The sequence below is a fragment of the Dromaius novaehollandiae genome, chromosome 8 (genome assembly GCF_036370855.1).
Source record: "Dromaius novaehollandiae isolate bDroNov1 chromosome 8, bDroNov1.hap1, whole genome shotgun sequence".
NCBI lineage: Eukaryota > Metazoa > Chordata > Aves > Casuariiformes > Dromaiidae > Dromaius > Dromaius novaehollandiae.
The window spans coordinates 7,254,644-7,271,325 of NC_088105.1; the positions used below are offsets into that span (position 1 = coordinate 7,254,644).

Below are 16,682 nucleotides of genomic sequence, written 5' to 3' on the forward strand. Positions count from 1 at the left end.
ATAGCCACTGAAATGTGGGCTTTCCCACCAATTTCAAGTAACCCCTTATTCAAAAAATTGTTCTTGCTCCCTCTAGATCACCCCCATTCTTAGGAAACTATCCTGAAGGGCAAGGAGACTTTGATCCACATCACTATTCTGCATCAAGTAGAGAATAAATCTGAACTTGGTCTCCCAGTTCTCAACTCCATGTATTGACCATGGTCTCTACCGCTGAGATCAGTCTCCTTCCATTTGTCCTGCCAGAAAGCATGAGGAGCGCTCATGGCAGACTAGTCCGCAGCCCAGTGATGAGAAAATTGCTCCGAAAGATGTGGCTTCTGACTCCTTCTGGCCTAAGAGGTAGAATGAGTATTTCTCATATTTTGTAGTCCCTGCTCATATGTTTGGACTGCTGGATATGAGTCGGAGATACCGTCTTCTCTGGCTGCTATGTGAGTCTAACCCTGATAACTGAATTAAGTTATTTTCCAGCCAAAGCTGGTCAATTTGGATTCAGAGTTCCCAAATAACTGCTTCAGCTCTACTGTCACTGCTGTCCTCTTCCAGCCCGCATGCAAGTCATGGAGGTCACCACACATCTTGCTACTGCACGTCAATTAAAATGCACTCAAGGAGAGCCACTTAGATTACTCCCAAAATCATGTGCATCTGGAAAGCCACCACTACATTGCACGGGACTCAGTCCCTTGGTGCTCTCAGGGAAACGCTCCAAGAAAGAGAGCAGAGTTTATATAAAGTGTCTATGAGGTTGTTCAATGGCTTTTCAGGAATACCTCTGAAGGAAAGTGTTTCCCACAAGAGTTTGGGCTCACTCCATACCCATTTTTCCCATGTGTACCACTAACTGTTATGGATTGAACTCTAAGGCAAAAAAGCTTGGCTCAAATACTTCGTGTTTTGGCTATTTTAGACCAGCTGTCAAAAGGAATCTATTCAAAGTAAAATGGAGAAAAAATTCAAAAAGAGCACCAAGTAATATGAGTGTACGATAACTCTGTTAAATACTTAGATCTTAACTTTAATGTATTTTGAGTATGCAACCCTAGTGAGGAAGCAGCACTGAAAAAAGTTTGCCTTTCAGCTATTTCTTCCAAGAGAAGCATCAAGAACTACCAAGAGCACTTGGTGCTACTCTGCCAAGAGTCAATCCAGTATTTTTCCAGTACAGATTAGCTGGTCACACAGGAGGAGGTTAAAATATGTGATTCAAGTATAAATAAGTATTTCCATGCCTCTTTAGTTATATATCCTTGTTACATCACAATAAGAGAGCGGAGAAAGTGGGCTGTAAGGGACAGAATGGAGATTTTGAGGAACAACTATGGCCAATGAGCACTTAACTCTAGGTTGCGTGTTCAAAACCTTCCGCCTAAGTCCTGCAGGGACAGGAAGAAGATAAAACAAGCACATCGGTTTCAGATTCGCTTTTTCCCTCCAAAATCCTTAGTGGATTCAACATCCCTTGGTAATCACAAAGCCGACCGCATGGATCGGTTGCTCCTTATGGCGAATATCCGAGGCGCACAAGACCCTCTCCCTGCCAGCAACACCCACTGTAGTCGGCAGTAACCTACTCCTACCTGAACCACTGCTCTTCGCTGAGCGTTAGAGCCTTACCTAGCTTTGGAGTCCAAACGTTTTGTTTGCCGTAATTTGCAAGGAATCTCTAACCGGCAGTTTCGCACTCTGCCATGGCGGTGCCCAAGGGGACTTCCCTCCAACCCATCCGACAGGCGCTGGCAGAGGAGCCCTGAGCACCCCTGGCCGCAGGGGGCCACGCGGCAGAGGAAGGGGGGCCCCGGCCGCCCCAGCCCACGGCCCCGCGCGCCGGCTCAGCCCCACCTTGGGGCCGTCACCTCAGCGAGGGTGACAGGCGTCGCACGGACGCGAAGCGCTGAACCGCTGTGGGCGGGGGACGCACAACCACAGCGCGTGGTCAGGGCACCACGACACTGCCACTGACGCGGCAGCACTGACCGGCGGTCATCTGCCAGCGCCACGGACACAGCCAGAAGCAGCCCGTAAATCCGTGCCCAAGAGGAGCACGTAATCCCACGAGAACAAGGACATACAGCTTCTGCGGCCATGACGCTAACGCGCGCTCGCAGATGCCCGCTTTAAGTCACGAACAGCAACTCCTCTTTTTAGTATCAGACCCCATGGAAAAGCCGCTGGCGCAGACATTTTGTGGCATTTTTTCCGTGACAGAAGTGCCGCTGTACTTCCCTATAGCGTTCAAAACGGACTGCCTCACCGCGCGGGCAGTGCAGGCCGAGGGAAAGCGCGGCACAGCGCGACCGGCCACCCCTGCCCGCGGCTGCCGCCCGAGGCGGAGCACCGCCAGCGGACGGCTCCGTCCTCCCGGCACCGGTACCGGCAGCGGCACCGCGCTCCGCGTGACAGCTCCGCACGCGCTGCTTCCGTCGGCCGCCGCCCCCAGCCCCCAGCCCCGCCGCCCCCGCGCACGGCCCGCTCCGGACGCGCCCCCCTCGGGGCCGCTGCTCGCCCGCGCCGCGCCGCGCCGACCTCCGCTGCCGCTGTGCGGTGGAAACGCCTCGGAGGGCCGCGCTGGGCCGGGCCGGGCCGGGCTCTGCCCCGGGCACAGCGGGCAGCCGCTCACGCGCCCGCCGCAGGTCCCCGCGCGAGGGCACCCGCCCGCCCGCCACCACCAGCAGCAGCAGCAGCAGCAGGTGCGGCGGCAACGGCCGCAACGGCCGCAACGGCGGCACACGGCTTACGGCGGCACGGGGTCCCGCGCGGCTGCTCCTCTGCGGCGGAGGCAGGGCCGCTGCTCGGCGGCGGGGCCGCGGCACGGCACTTCTCTGCGGCGCGGCGCGGCGCGGCGCGGCGGGGCGGGGAGGGGAGGGGAGGGGCCGCCGTCAGCTGACCGCCGGCCTCTTAAGGTGGCGTGAGGCGCCGGCCGGCCGCGGGCGTCGCGGCTGCCGGGGAGCGGCCCTTGGCGGATCGCGGCGCGCCCGTAGGGCTCGCGGGGCAGCGCCGAGGCGGCCGGGGCCGGGGGCGGGAGCGGGGGGCAGGCCGCGGAGCCGCGGGCAGCCTTAAGGGAGGAGCTGCCCGCCCAACGGCCGCGCCGCGGCTCCCGTGAGGGGAGCGGGCCGCCCCGCGCCGCGCCGCGCCGCCGCTCTGCCCGCGCTGCCGGCAGCCACCTGCGCGCGGGGCGGCTGCTCCGCGGCGAGCAGCGAGGTGGCGGCTGCTGCGCAGGCACCAGGTCGTCCCGCGGGCGGCTGGGCGCAGCGCTGCGGTACAGCCAGGAGCGAGGGCTCGGTGGCGACCCGCGGTAGTCACCTGGGAAGAGAGGGGCGCCGTGCGTGCGCTCCCCAGCGTGAGTGCGTGCGAGGCCCCGCCTTTTCTGGGCCCCAGAGGCCCAGGCTGAGGGGTTTCCCGGGACCCCCAAAGCCCCTCAAATCCTCCGAGGTCCTGCAGGTGGGAACGGCAGGTCAGTCCTTCAAAGAGGATGGCTGCCGTGGTCCCCTGCCAAATGAGCTAAAACGTATGCGATGCTTACCCTCCCCTCCACGTGCCTCAGCTAGAAGAAAAAGACGTCAAAGTGGGAGACTGGCCGAACTAGATGATGCCCACAGCATCGATGCAGAGATAGCTAAATTGGTCGCTTGGTAACTCAGCAGCTTGGCTCCAGAAACTCGCCACCCACAATCTCTGACGTGGGATCAGCACCGTATACTCGTGGCTATCCTGCCTGGGCCCAGCCTAGTGCGTCTGCGTGGCTCCACACCGCGCCATGCACACCGTGCAAAAAGACTGGCCATCTGCTCGGCTCTGTACCTGGGTCCACACAGAAATCCTTGACAGAGAATCTGTGACTTTCAAGATAGCATTTTACCGATCTACAGTTCACGGACACAAAGCAGCTGTGTCTACGTGCGTGTGGGAGTCAGTACTGCTGCTCTACATCGCTCACTGTCAGGCAAATGCTGCCCCCTCACAGCCGGGCGTTACTGAAAGGTTGTAGCCTGAACCACGTCCCCGCCGTGCCCTCCTCAAACTACGCCACTGGCTCCTCTCTTGGCTCGTATAAAGCGAAAAGTTGCACGTTTTGGGTGTGCGCAATGGTCTTTCCTGGAAGAAGGGCGAGCAGGAAGGAGGGGAGTAAGGGAGGCAGAAAGCTGTTTTGGTTGTTTTTAATGGTAACATTCGTTTTTAGCAATGCTATCACTTTAGCCCTTTATGCTATCACTTCAGCCACTTTAGCCCTAGGTTTAAGATGACCATAAAGTTCCCCTTCACATTTGTTCTGGTTTTCTTTAAAAAGGATTTAAAACTAAAGTATTATTTGCAGCAGCATGACCATCAAAAAAAACCAGTTCCCACGTGGGTTTGTGGACTCCGCAGTGAGTCAGTGGGAGAAGCGGACAGGCTGGAGCCTCCGCTGCTGCCCTCCTGTAACTAGCTCTCACAACGTAACATCTCAAAAAAGCCCCTTCTTCTTTAGGCACCAAAAGACAAGACTGATGTTCCACTCTTTGATGTTGAAGTCAAGCTCTTTCCAAACAGCAATTGTAAGTCTTAGGATGGAATTTACTGGAATTTGCTGGGGCTTTGCACATACTTAGCACCAAAATAGGAATGCATTTCTTTGAAAAATACCATCATTAAAAAGCGAAGATAAAGGACAAAAATGCTTTAGGTGACTCAACTATGACCTCCTCAAAGCACAGAAAACCAAAGGGCACACTTCCACAAGAGACAGGTAAATAACAGGCATTCACACAATGTTAGCCAGGTTCCTAAACCCACAGTAAACTTATAGTCCCAATCAGAGGAAAGCAAGACACTCCTCAGGGCAAAGCAATGCAAGTCAGAAACCTCATGTGCTCCACAACCATACTGGTCCTCAAGTATGATGCACTGCAAGAGCTGAGCAACTCTGGCCATTACTTTTCACCTAGTTTTTTGTCTCGTCTTGTAAGGAAAAAAGGCATTATGGTAGGAAAGTGCTGTCCTCTATGTGCTGTCACAAAGAAGGGCAAGTTTATGTTTAGAAAGCAAACCTAGGTCTGCCAGCTCAGAAAACACTTATTTGATGTGGACAGCCTCTTCCTCCATTTCCTCATCTTGCCTATTTGAGGGAACATTAACCAGAAAAATGCAGCAAAACCACTATGGTGTCATTATTCAGGTCCTTTTGACTTTCACATAAACTACTGCCTGAAGATCACCATCAACTCAAGTCTCTTGCTAGGAAAAGACTCTTTGCAGGGTGCCTTGTCAAGCGATCTCTAAATGATCTGGGTTAAAAAACCCCCCTTTCACTCTCTTTTATGTAAATGGGTCTTTATGTATGTGGTTTTTTTATAACTCAGATGATTTCTACCCACTAACAGCTATCTGACGCTCTTTGTTCTGCAAGAGCCAGCAGTGTGGAGGTATCACCTCTGCGCTCAGCTGATCGGTACGTGCCATTTCTGCATTCCTGCATCTAACTCAGGGATGAAGCGTTTCTGTCAAAGCTCTCAGCCTGCGAGCTTGTTCCTTAGCTTTTCTATTAGACTGTGGCAGATGAACCCTTGGTGTGGCCCGCAGTGGAAAGGAGCCATGGACTGCGGTGAGGCAATTAGAGGGTGTGGAAAATGGCATTGTGAAGCATGAAGCAGACAAAGGTCTTTTCCAAAGCTGAATTGTAAGGGAAGCTACTACAAATTACAGAGGCCATTTAAGTGCACTGTTCTAAAGCTTCAAAGCTTAGACAAAAACTTCAGGCAAAACCACTGGAAAGCAAGACTGGGCATATCAAGACTCCACAAAGAAAATCCAAACAATCGACTGAGTAAACAAAATACGGTATTTTGTCAGATGCTTAACACAACCTCAGAATACTCTTTCAGTTGTTTTTAAGGACAAACACTTTGCAAAATATATGAAGAGAATCACTCTTTGATCAGGTTTAAGAACTCCAGCTACTCAGTAGAGGACTGTCTGAACTCCACATTCCTGAGGCCTCCATGCAGAGCATAACCCGATAGACCTGCTAATGCCAGGGTAAAATATATTTCTTTCCATGGTGCAAATAATTTAGTCCATTTTATGTAACAGCACAGAAGCGAAAAAGAACAAGTTTTAATCTCTTGCTTTTAAGATTGCTTCTAGTGAAAAACAGCCATTTGCTTAATAATTGCATAACCTGAAATGGTCTAGCTGGGTCGCCGGCTAAAGCTGGGTTCTCAGCTAGCAGCAATCAAAGTGCCTCTTATCACTGACATTTGGCAAAATAAATGCAGTGCTAATTTATAGCTTGCTCCTCTGAGACAATTCATCAGATAAATCGCTACAGCAGAAAACTGAAATTTCCTCTAAGCTCATTTCCCTCTGCAGTTCCTCCCCCATATCCACATGCAAACATTTTCCCTCATCATTTAAAAAACATTAATTGTTTTGGAGGACTTTCCGCTGTGAATGAGGAAAAACCGCATTCCAAGTGAATTCTGCTCAGGTGTCCCGTTCCTTGGCAAGACCCCTTCTTTCTCTCCCTCCTTCCACCTACTTGGTGGTTTTCTGGGGTTGTGGCCAAGTCACCCATGGCAGTTATGGAAACAACAAACATCAAGAACGAAAATAACAGCCAGTTTTAGACACAATGCTGTGGTCCTGAAATATCTTCTGAGAGCCTGAAGTACAGCACGTCGGGTGAAACCTTCCCCTTAAGGAAGAAGTTAGTCCCTGTAATTGTCGGCTATTATATCTATGACGTCCGACCTCCTAGGACAATAGGATCACAGAATAACGCAGGCTGGCAGGGACCTCGGGAGGTCTCTAGCCCAGCCTCCTGCTCAAAGTGGGGTCAGCTCTGGGGGGAGACCAGGTTGCTCAGGACTTGAAAACCTCCAGGGATGACGATGGCACGACCTCTCTGGGCAAGCTCTTCCATTGCTGGACTGTCCACGTGGGGAAAACATTTCTCCTTAGATCCAGTCCGAATCTCTCTTGTTTACACCCATTGGCTGTGTCCTCCTGCTGTCCCCCCGACCATCCCAGGGGCCCTTCCTTCCTGGGCAGGGCTTTGCGTTGGTCCTTGTTGAATTTCGTAAGGTTTTCCTGCAGCCTGTCTAGGTTGCTCTGGGTGGCAGCCCTGCCCCTGAGCTATCAAATGGTCCACCCGGTTTGGTGTCATCCGCAAACTGGACCAGCGCTCTGTTGCCTCCTTCATGTTGTTGATAAAGATGTTAAGCAGGACAGGTACAGACCCCTGTGACACTCTCCATTTGTAAATACTGATGAATTCAAAGGAAAAACCTGGACAATATTAACTTCCCAAGAGGGCTCCAGTTCACTACTTTGTTTTTCTATTCACTATTCTGTGTTTCTCATGCAACTTGAAAGAGTAAAATAGACAAAAAAGTAAAAAAATTCTGGAAAATGAATCTTTTTTTTCTCCACAATATTCTTTTTAGCTACCATTCAGAACCTCAGAGAAGCATTTGATTATCAGTAGAGAAGCTCAGTTTCCAAGATCCACAGTTGTCAGGCTGCATTCTCTGAATTTCTAACAAACCAGTATCATCGTCTTTATCTAAAAGAGAAAATTTCAGTGTCTCCTAAACAAATTGCCACTTACTCTTTCTGCAGACAACTGTGTCCGCAGTGGTATCAAAGAAACAATCTGGTCTAAGCACAAGCTTGTCCCTTCCTCTGGCTTTGCATCACTCCCAGCATATGACACTGTAGCAGGCTATTCTATGCTCAGTTGCTGGGACGTCCATGGATGAGGTGGCCAAAAGGCACCCAGACTGTTCCTGCCATATTAACCCCCTCCCAGTCAAGTACTACGCAGCTGAGCCCAAAGTCTGGAGCTACAGTATGGCTAAGCTTACAGGATTTCTTTATAAGCTCACTAACTAGCTAAAACAAAACGATGTACTATGTAAAATAAAAGTATACATTACAAATGTGTTGCATTTACTGTTTTTACCATTATATAGTCACTTAAACATAGTCACCTATTAGTGTTTGGGATGCGCAGCTGCTGCTCCAGAAGGATGTGGCTGTCTCATAGGTCCTGAGTCAGATTTGGCAGCCCATCTGGATGTCTCGGCCATGGATGTCCAAAGGGCACTAATTACTTATGTTTCAGCAACTGAAGTGCTCCTTCCATATTTATTTTATCTATTCAACTTCACATTTGACCTCAGGGTCAACTGGTGAACAGACATGTCTATCATAAAGCCATAGGTCACTTTGGTTCCCCCCAAATTAATACAACATAAAGGGCTGGCTGAATGCTCCTCAGAGCCAGCTGGTGAACTACCAGCTCAGTTAGCATTTCAAGGTAGTTTTATTTTATGTAAAACTCATAGATGGTATTACCAATTTCTTTGCCAAGTGCTTGACAGGAAAATTGTGTGACTTCTCAACAAATTAGATTAATTATATAATAAGGCTGACCTTATTTAAGATCACTTTATTTGAGACCACTTCACAGCATTCATTTTAAAGGAGAGGAATACAGGGCTGAATATAGGATTAAATTATACCCTGGAATACCATGTGCATTACAGAACTAAGTAAAGCTGCCTCAGTTTAAATAAAAATTAGAGTCTAAAAAGAAGGTGTAGACAAAAAAGTCATTTGATCAAGATTTGACTTCATAGTGCTACAGAATTCATTATTCCAAAGACCCATTGCTCAGACTGTAATTTCCCAGATTCCTTCCTGCCCCATATCTTCAACTGGGGAAAAAGTCTAAGAAGCAGAAAGGATGCAACGTGCTGCTTTCTCTGATAGCAACATGTAGCGTAGGAACTTTCTCCCCCCCGGGCTTGCACCAGGACCATAATGTTTAAACATCTGCCTTTGGACATGCCTTTTTTCCTTTCTGTCTAACCTTCTTGAAAGACCACCCTCCGTCTCTGCAGCCTCCTGTGGCTAGGAGCTCCACAGCTGGGTTCTATAGGAAAACTGCTTCTTTTTACTTGCTTGGTTGTCTACAGTTTGGTGGTGTCACTGGATGCAGCTGAATTCTTGTGTTGTAAGTAAGTAACAGCGAGTAATTTCCTGTACGCAATTCCACACCGCTGATTGTTTATAGATTTCTGTCAGTCATCTCCTTCCCAAGCTGAATAGTCCCAGTGTATACAGTTTTTTTCTTGGGGTACATAAGTCACTGCCCTTTCATTTACACTTTCTGTCTTCTAAACTCTGTGTGAGACGGGTGAGTAGAACGACATGCATCATTCAAAACATGGGCCGTGAGTTCAGACAGTAACAATGGCTTTGCTTGTTTTCTCTTCCTCACCTAGCTATTTTTAAATTCTTACTTGCCTTCTGCTTACTGCTGAGCTAGCCACAGTGATGACCAGCTCTCCTTCCCAAACAGTAAAACCTAATTTGGATCTATATCCGTGTATAGGTACTCTAGTTGTAGCCACACAGAGTAATTCTGCGTTAGCAGCAAAGCTGGTTCCTTTGCTATTCACCCTTTCTCCTCCGTTCTTTTAAGAATATGTTAAATAGCACAGCTGCAGTGAGAGATTCCACTGGCTATCTTACTCAGTTATGAAAACTGAGTATTTATTTCTATCCTTTTTTCCCCCCCTCTCTTTTAGTCAGGTATTAATCTGTGAGAAGACTGTGGACATTTTACTTTTTCAAAAATCCCAGGTTATCAGATAAATTGCATGACCTTCCTCTAAAGGGTGGTTGAGTTCTTCAAAGCAGATTTATGAGGCATGATTTTCCCTTGAAAAAATTATATATTATTATAGGATATTTATGGATATAATTTAATATTGCCTGGTAAGGAGTCAGAACACACTGATCTTGAAGTCTCAGCCCTGCCCTGCAACCATTTTTAAAAAAATCAGTATTACACCAGCTACTGGCCTCACAGTGAAATTTGAATCAATATCAAGTGATAGGATGCTCACATCAAAATTAGTCAAAATTTTGCTACTTGAGCTACTCTTATGTTTGTGTTTTCAATCATCTGTTCTACATCTTTTTTATTGAGACAGACAGAAATTTAAAATAGAAATCAGTAACTAATGAAGCCTCTGTGATCTCAGGAAACTGCATGAAAACGGAAGTCACAAGCAGTTAGGTCAACCCCAATGTAACCAGTGTAGCGGTGCAAAACACTCCAAGGAACATATCCGGGAGCTTGGAGGGCGAGGGCAGTGAAAAGCACAGAACCACACAGAGGGACAGTACTCTGTGTGTCACAGAAATAACAAGAATATGAATATAGGATATTCATGGACTTCATCATGTCCCATCCTTTACTGTCATGGTCTAGAAGATGACAGACAGCTTTCTCTCTGACAAACCTTTCTTCATGGAAATTGTCCAAATAAAGTAAATGCTATTACTCATGGGAGTATTATCTGCAGGACTCAGTGCTTCTTCTATTTTTGCAAATGTTTTGTGTCCGAAGAGACATATGGAAAAACTTTGTATGATACCAGAAAAAATGAAGCTTTAGACACAAGTTTCTGACACTGGCAGCATGGAGCAGCTCTAACACTTGACGTTCTTGACTGTGTACTCGGGAGAGAGCTAAGGGTTCGGTGAAACGAATGATGTTTTCTGCAAAGAACTCACAAGTGTATCACAAGAAAACTGAAAGGATCCTATAATATTTTGAGGGCATAGGCATAGTTTATATTTGAGAGACACTTTTCAGGAGATAAAATATTTCTGCTAAAAAGCTGAATGCAGTATTTTGACAACCTTGCTTGCCCTTTTGAAAATTACTGCATAATAATCGTTCTCTTGACACTATTTATTTACACCATGGGTCACTGGTTTTCTGCAAACTTCATTCAGGTTCTTCAAAGGTGGCACTACAGTTAAAAAGTAACTTGCACATTTCCTCTCCTAAATGAGTGCAATTCTGTTATAATGTCTTTTTTTGCAACGGAAAAGATTCTTACAGTATTATTTAAGGCAGAATTTTCACTAGTGCAACTTATCACTGTAAGCAAACCGACAAAGCCTCCCTTTGGCATTAATTTTACTCTCAAAGTATCTTTTTAAAGTCTCTCCTCTTTCATGGTAAAAAGTCTGTTTCAATTAAATATTTAAAATACTCCAGAAATGTATGTCTTATTCAGATGAATACTGTTCTATTTGTCCTGAAACTATTTGCTCATGCAGTTAAGAAATGAAAATGCATGCTAAGAAGAGTAAACATTTTTTGTGCTATATCCCTTTCAAAGGACATTTCAACTTCAGCTTTCTGTGCTGTCTTCGTTACTTAAACCCAGGTTTCCCATTTATCCTGGTTACCCCAAAAATGTTTTCTCACAATGTCCATTACTCTTCTGCTTCTCCTTTTACTAGTATCAGTCCGAGCTCTGCTGTGCCCAGGAGAACAGATCTGACACCCATATCAGAAATTATTCTGGTCAGATGCTATCTCCAAATAGTGCCTCCCGCTGCTACTCAGGTTATTTTGTCTCCGTTCTCCCGAATGTTACTGCCTTTGGCTCACTGTGTTCATAAACTAAGTTATGCTTAAAAAACCTACATCAAAGACCAACATGAAAAACCACAGCAGACAGAGATTTTCTTTTTTTTGATATGTTCTAATATTTCAATGAAGTTCCTACATACCATTAAGGAGTCTTTGACTGTCAGGGAACCTTACTCCCCAATGTCCTAAATCTACTATATTATTATGGCAAAAGCAAAGCACATAAAAATATTCCCTAACCACAAAGAAATACTCTGTAAAACAAGTCAAATAAGAAATTGTTCTACCAGTAACAGCTATTGGACACTTAGTCCTTTACCTATTGCAAGGAAAGTAAGACAGTTTAGTGTAATGAGTCTGAATTTGAACTTTCAAAATACTTCTAGAATCGCTGAACATCCATGTACAAATGCTATCTGGAATAAAACATCTAATAATCCAGGATAAGTCTCTTACTGGACAACTCTCAGCCTACAGTTTTTGCAGTTTGGGAAGAATTAAGCTCAGATCATCTCCAGAATACACACAGAAGTGACCAATTTTTACATCTGCAGAATGAGACAATTGTATCTCTTTCTTTTCTGTTTTTGTTTCGTTTTGCACTACACGGAATAGATCATCTGGAATTTAAACACGTCACCCAATGGTCTCTACTGTTTGCATTAATATAGAGATAAAAAGAAAATCAGGAGCTAGCTGCTCCCTAGAGATATGAGAAACAGATACACACTTGAGAAACAAAGATGAAATCCTTTCTTTAGGTTATAAATGGATAAAGGCACTCGAGGAATAAGAGTAAACCTGAAGACTTCTCAGTATTTCAAAGCTGAATTTTTGAGCTGCTGTTACTTATTAGTTCTGAAATTGATACTAGCAGCTAATTATATGTATTGTTATGAGCATTTCTGTTACTCATTTCTTAAGGGAAATACTCTAATGATTAACGATATCTGGTCCCAGAAACGGCTGGAAAATATTAAGACCAAACAAACATTAGTGACATTACCACATCCAGCAGCAATCTGTCACTCTCTTCAAAATAACAAACTGACAGTTTACTTTGCAAGCAGGAGTTAAGAAATAGAAGTAAAACCGAGAAATATCTGATGCGATGAACCACAGAGATCAACACAGAAATGCTGATCAAGAAGTGATGCATGCAGAAACACTGCTTTATGACACTGAACACAAAAGTGGGCAACACAACACCGCGAGAATAAATCATGACTCGGAACCCGGGGCTTGGGAATATCCTTTGATTTGCTCGTTTGCACAACTTTGATTACAGATACGCTCCCGGTGATTTTCCTATATCTTCCCTCATTCTCTTACACTTTCGGTTAATTTTTTTCATTGTAGAGATAATCTCAAAAGCAGGAACCAGCTCAGTGAAGACTCTTTAAACCTGCAGGCACACTGCCACATGATGTGATTTGTCCTATCACTTCAAGACTAAGCAGCCTGAAATGTTCTGGGGTTCGAATGTGACCTCCTGCCTATAGAAGTAGTATTTCTTTCCTCCCAAGAGTTGTCATTTTTGTAATTTTAATTATTAGCTATCTTGTTATTTGAATTGTTAGGCTTCCGCCAAGCCCAAGGCCGCAGTGTGACTGACCTCTAAAAACACAGCTAGCAGAAGTGTTTCCCCAAATAATTTCTTCTAGTCTAAACAGACAAGTAGCGGGAGGTGTGCTGGGCAGCATGGAGTGGCAAACTCCCTAGTCCAAGACTATATAGCACATCAATAACAGAGTTAGCAGGGTTCAGGTGTCCCCACCGCAGTCCCTCACCCCGATACTGCTGATGAAGACCGTGCAAGGCAGGAGGACGCTCTCTGCCCTAGGATGCCGGTCTGCAGTTTCGAAGCCATATGCTCTGTGTTGAGGCACAGTGATTTGGAGAGATCTGTTGTATCAAAACTCAGTAGAGAATTAAAATCTCTTTGATGGCTGCCTAAATAACATATGTGCCTTAGGCTTTCCACTCATTATGTCTCACACCGTTAAATTATACTCTCCTAGAATCAGGTAGGTTTTGTCACATAATAAAATCGTGGAGATCACTACCAGAAGATAATGTAAAGGTCCAAATACTAAGTGAACACAGAAATTAGAGAAATACATGGAGGATATGTCCATGCAGTATTAAATGCACTGTTATGGATGTCACCTCAGCCTCAGGACAGACTTAAACCATTGCTTGCTGAATGCGGCAAAGGATATTTGTCCTTTTTTTATACCCTTTTCTTAGGTGTATGCTACTGACCAATGCCAATGAACTAAGTGCACTTCCAGCTCCTCTAATACGGCAGTTGTCCAGCTTTCTCCACACCAGGAGATGTCTCTCACTCGTCTGGGAGAGTGAGAATATGTGTCTCCACAATCCCTCCTTTCAGCTGGAGGTCTTATTTTCTTAGCTCCTCAGAGGAGAACCAAAGATCAGATTCCGGAAGACTAGAAAAACATTTCTCTTGCCTGGAAAAGAACATGCTGCAAACCTCCGTTTCATTAGACAGAGCCTGAGGATACATCTGAGGATAGTGTTGCAATTTCTGCAACACCCTTAAGTTTCATGCTTACTCCTACTCCTCCCTTAGCACATCTTTGCCTAACAGAGAAGAGATGACATATTTATCAGATAAAACAAATTTTCTTTATCCATTAGTAGAAGTTGTTATGATTCAACAGATAAACCCCCCTTTTATTAATAACTAAGTGAGTGCAGCAGCTTAGTCTTCAGTGAATACACTTCTTTTTGGTCCCAGACATTCCCAAATTCAATTCTCTTAAGGGAGGTAGCTCCATATTTACCGTCAGTACAACAGGACTTCCCTCTGCTAAGTTGCCAAGTAAAACAGTTGAAGAATAAATCATCACAGATAGACATACAAACAACATTTTTGTTAATATGGGACAGGGGCATGATGCATTAAGACAAACCAGCCCATTACTGGCAGAAGGATATCGTCTTGTGTCAGAAAACTTGGAGAAGGAGTCAAGTGAATGAAGCATATGAGAAAACCAGTACGTAGAATATATTTCTACTTTCATAAAGACCCCGGTGAGGACTTATTTTATTACGGTAACTAGAAAATCAAACATGCAATTTACTAGCCCTAGTAAGGAAGCAGAGAATAAAATGGAACCTACCAGCCGGTTTTTACACATGAGGCTGGTACCAGAATTTGTCTCTTCTTTGTCCTCCCTTTGACTTGGTGGAGTTCTGCACAACAGCACTCACGAAATAACACCGGGAAAACCCCACCGAACATAAATCAGGTACTTCAGTGACAGTTGCATTCTTCACCCCTGGGTTTACACAAACCCTGACCTCTCTTTTGTTTTGCTTTTTTTTTTACTACAACAGTAATATAAATCATGACAAGCCTTCACCAAGCTTCGTCAATACACAAACGTTAGCAAGCAGAAGTCTTCTTACTAAACAGCAAACTGGATTTAATGGCAGCTTCAGCATAGTTTACATCAAGTACTCCCTCTAATCTGATTCCAAGAACACAGATTTTATCCCAGCATTAGGCTTATCAGAATGAAACTCTGTTTCCTTGCTGGCTACCTCTTCTCTCCCTTCTCATGTGGCAGGACTATGTCTAATTCAGTGAGCATAAAATCTTCCCTACTGCCTCTCCCCTAATGAAATATCTTTCTATTTGTACCTAAACCAAAGTTCTCAGGTAGAAAACTGTGCAAAAGCTATACAAAGCTTTGCAATAAATAATCCAGCTAGCTCTGGTTCTGAATAGGACTTGTCATTTTTATTCCATTGTCCCTTTACTTGTCAAAGGAGCTTTTATAACACATGAAAGGGCACCTGGGCTTTAAGGATTTCTGCTTTAGCCCACTTTTAAATAAGCAGAAGTATGAGGTGAGGGAAGCTTGTCTTGATTAGAGAATCAAGACATCACTTAAGCCCTGTCGAAGTCCCATTGACGTCAAAGAAATTTCAGCATATGCTTTACTGTAATTGTATGCTTAAAGGCTGGTCTGAAATGGGTCATACGTGGCCACCTTCTACATTCATTAAAAATACTATGGGATCTTGCATTTCCCTCAGGGGAATTAATTTTTATGTTCACACGTCCCACTAGAATTTTGAGATAAAAACTTTTCTCCACTCTGTGTGTGTAAGCCATCCTAAACGCACATTAAGCCTCACCAGGAGAAATTTCTAAAGCTTAAGTAATAATTCTCAGACATGTCATTAAAACACTGCTTTTCTTATAATAAACTGTTGAAAACAAATCATTACTACGGTTAATGATTAATTTGCTACGTCTTTGCTTTTAAGCTTTACCTCAGGCTCTAAACTGCTCATTCAGGCCATTAATTGTTTCAAACAACCGATTTCCTAGGTATATTTCCTTCGAATTTATTATAACACTACCAATGGGTAAAGGTCACCAAAGCAAATCAGTCTGCTATAAGCCTTTTCCTTTTATACTCCGTCTTTCCAGTTATGTTCTCAAATCCTGTGGTTTCTTTCTTGTTGGCCTGTTAGGAACAGAACACATCTCTAAAGAATAGACCTGGACTATTATAATTTCTGAAATCACTACTGGATTAGTTGGTGTCACTGTAGATAACAGGCATTTCTTGCTCTGAAATGGGCAGGCATCTCCTCTGGTCCTGGGCCAGCCTGGAATTCAGGCCGTCTTAATGGCGGAGCATCCTGCTAGTTCTTTGCTATCAACCTTTTGAAAAAACCGCAATTAATGTGTGTGCTGCTAACTAAAAATTTGCTGTCATGGCCCGGGAATGTATGTTGTAAGCAGGACTGAATGAATTCTCTGTTGCTGAGACAAAGCGGTCAAAGAGGCTGGACCTGGATCTAGGGGCCCAAGCGGCTCAGCAGAAGGCTTGCAATCCCGAAGCAGGTCCAGCGCAGGCACCGGAGGATCGGCCACGTGTGGGCCGAGCACGGGAAGAGCCGGACACTGCTCCTCCTCCCCCTCTTCTGCCTCTTGTTTGTGCCTGCTTTGCTTCTCCCTACCAGCTGTCCCGGGTGCCTCCTACCCGTTCCTTGTGCTTTGCCCAATACGCTCATATGACTTTTTCCACCACTTCTCCAGAGAGAGAACACGACGGCCTGGAAGACATCACTGCTAAAAGACCTCTTCCTTTTATTCAGCCTACATTTTTCCTCCATTAATTTGCCTGCTATTTTTAGAAACACCTGAAACTCTTCTTTCCTTTTCCTGTATATGCCCTCCCAGCGTTTG

At 45.4% G+C, this 16,682-nt stretch overlaps 1 protein-coding gene across 4 annotated transcripts in view; it reads right to left on the bottom strand.

Annotated features, from left to right (window-relative positions):
- The window catches only part of PLA2G4A (phospholipase A2 group IVA), a 119,844-nt gene that overhangs the window by 78,799 nt on the left and 24,363 nt on the right, over positions 1–16,682 (bottom strand). For 2 of the 4 annotated variants that reach the window (XM_064515545.1, XM_064515544.1), the window contains exon 1: positions 2,742–3,021. The exons of the other annotated variants lie outside the window; for them this stretch is intronic. The gene's annotated coding sequence lies outside the window, so the exon portion shown is untranslated. Of the gene's footprint in view, positions 1–2,741; positions 3,022–16,682 lie in introns of those variants that run through there. 4 annotated transcript variants of the gene reach the window in all.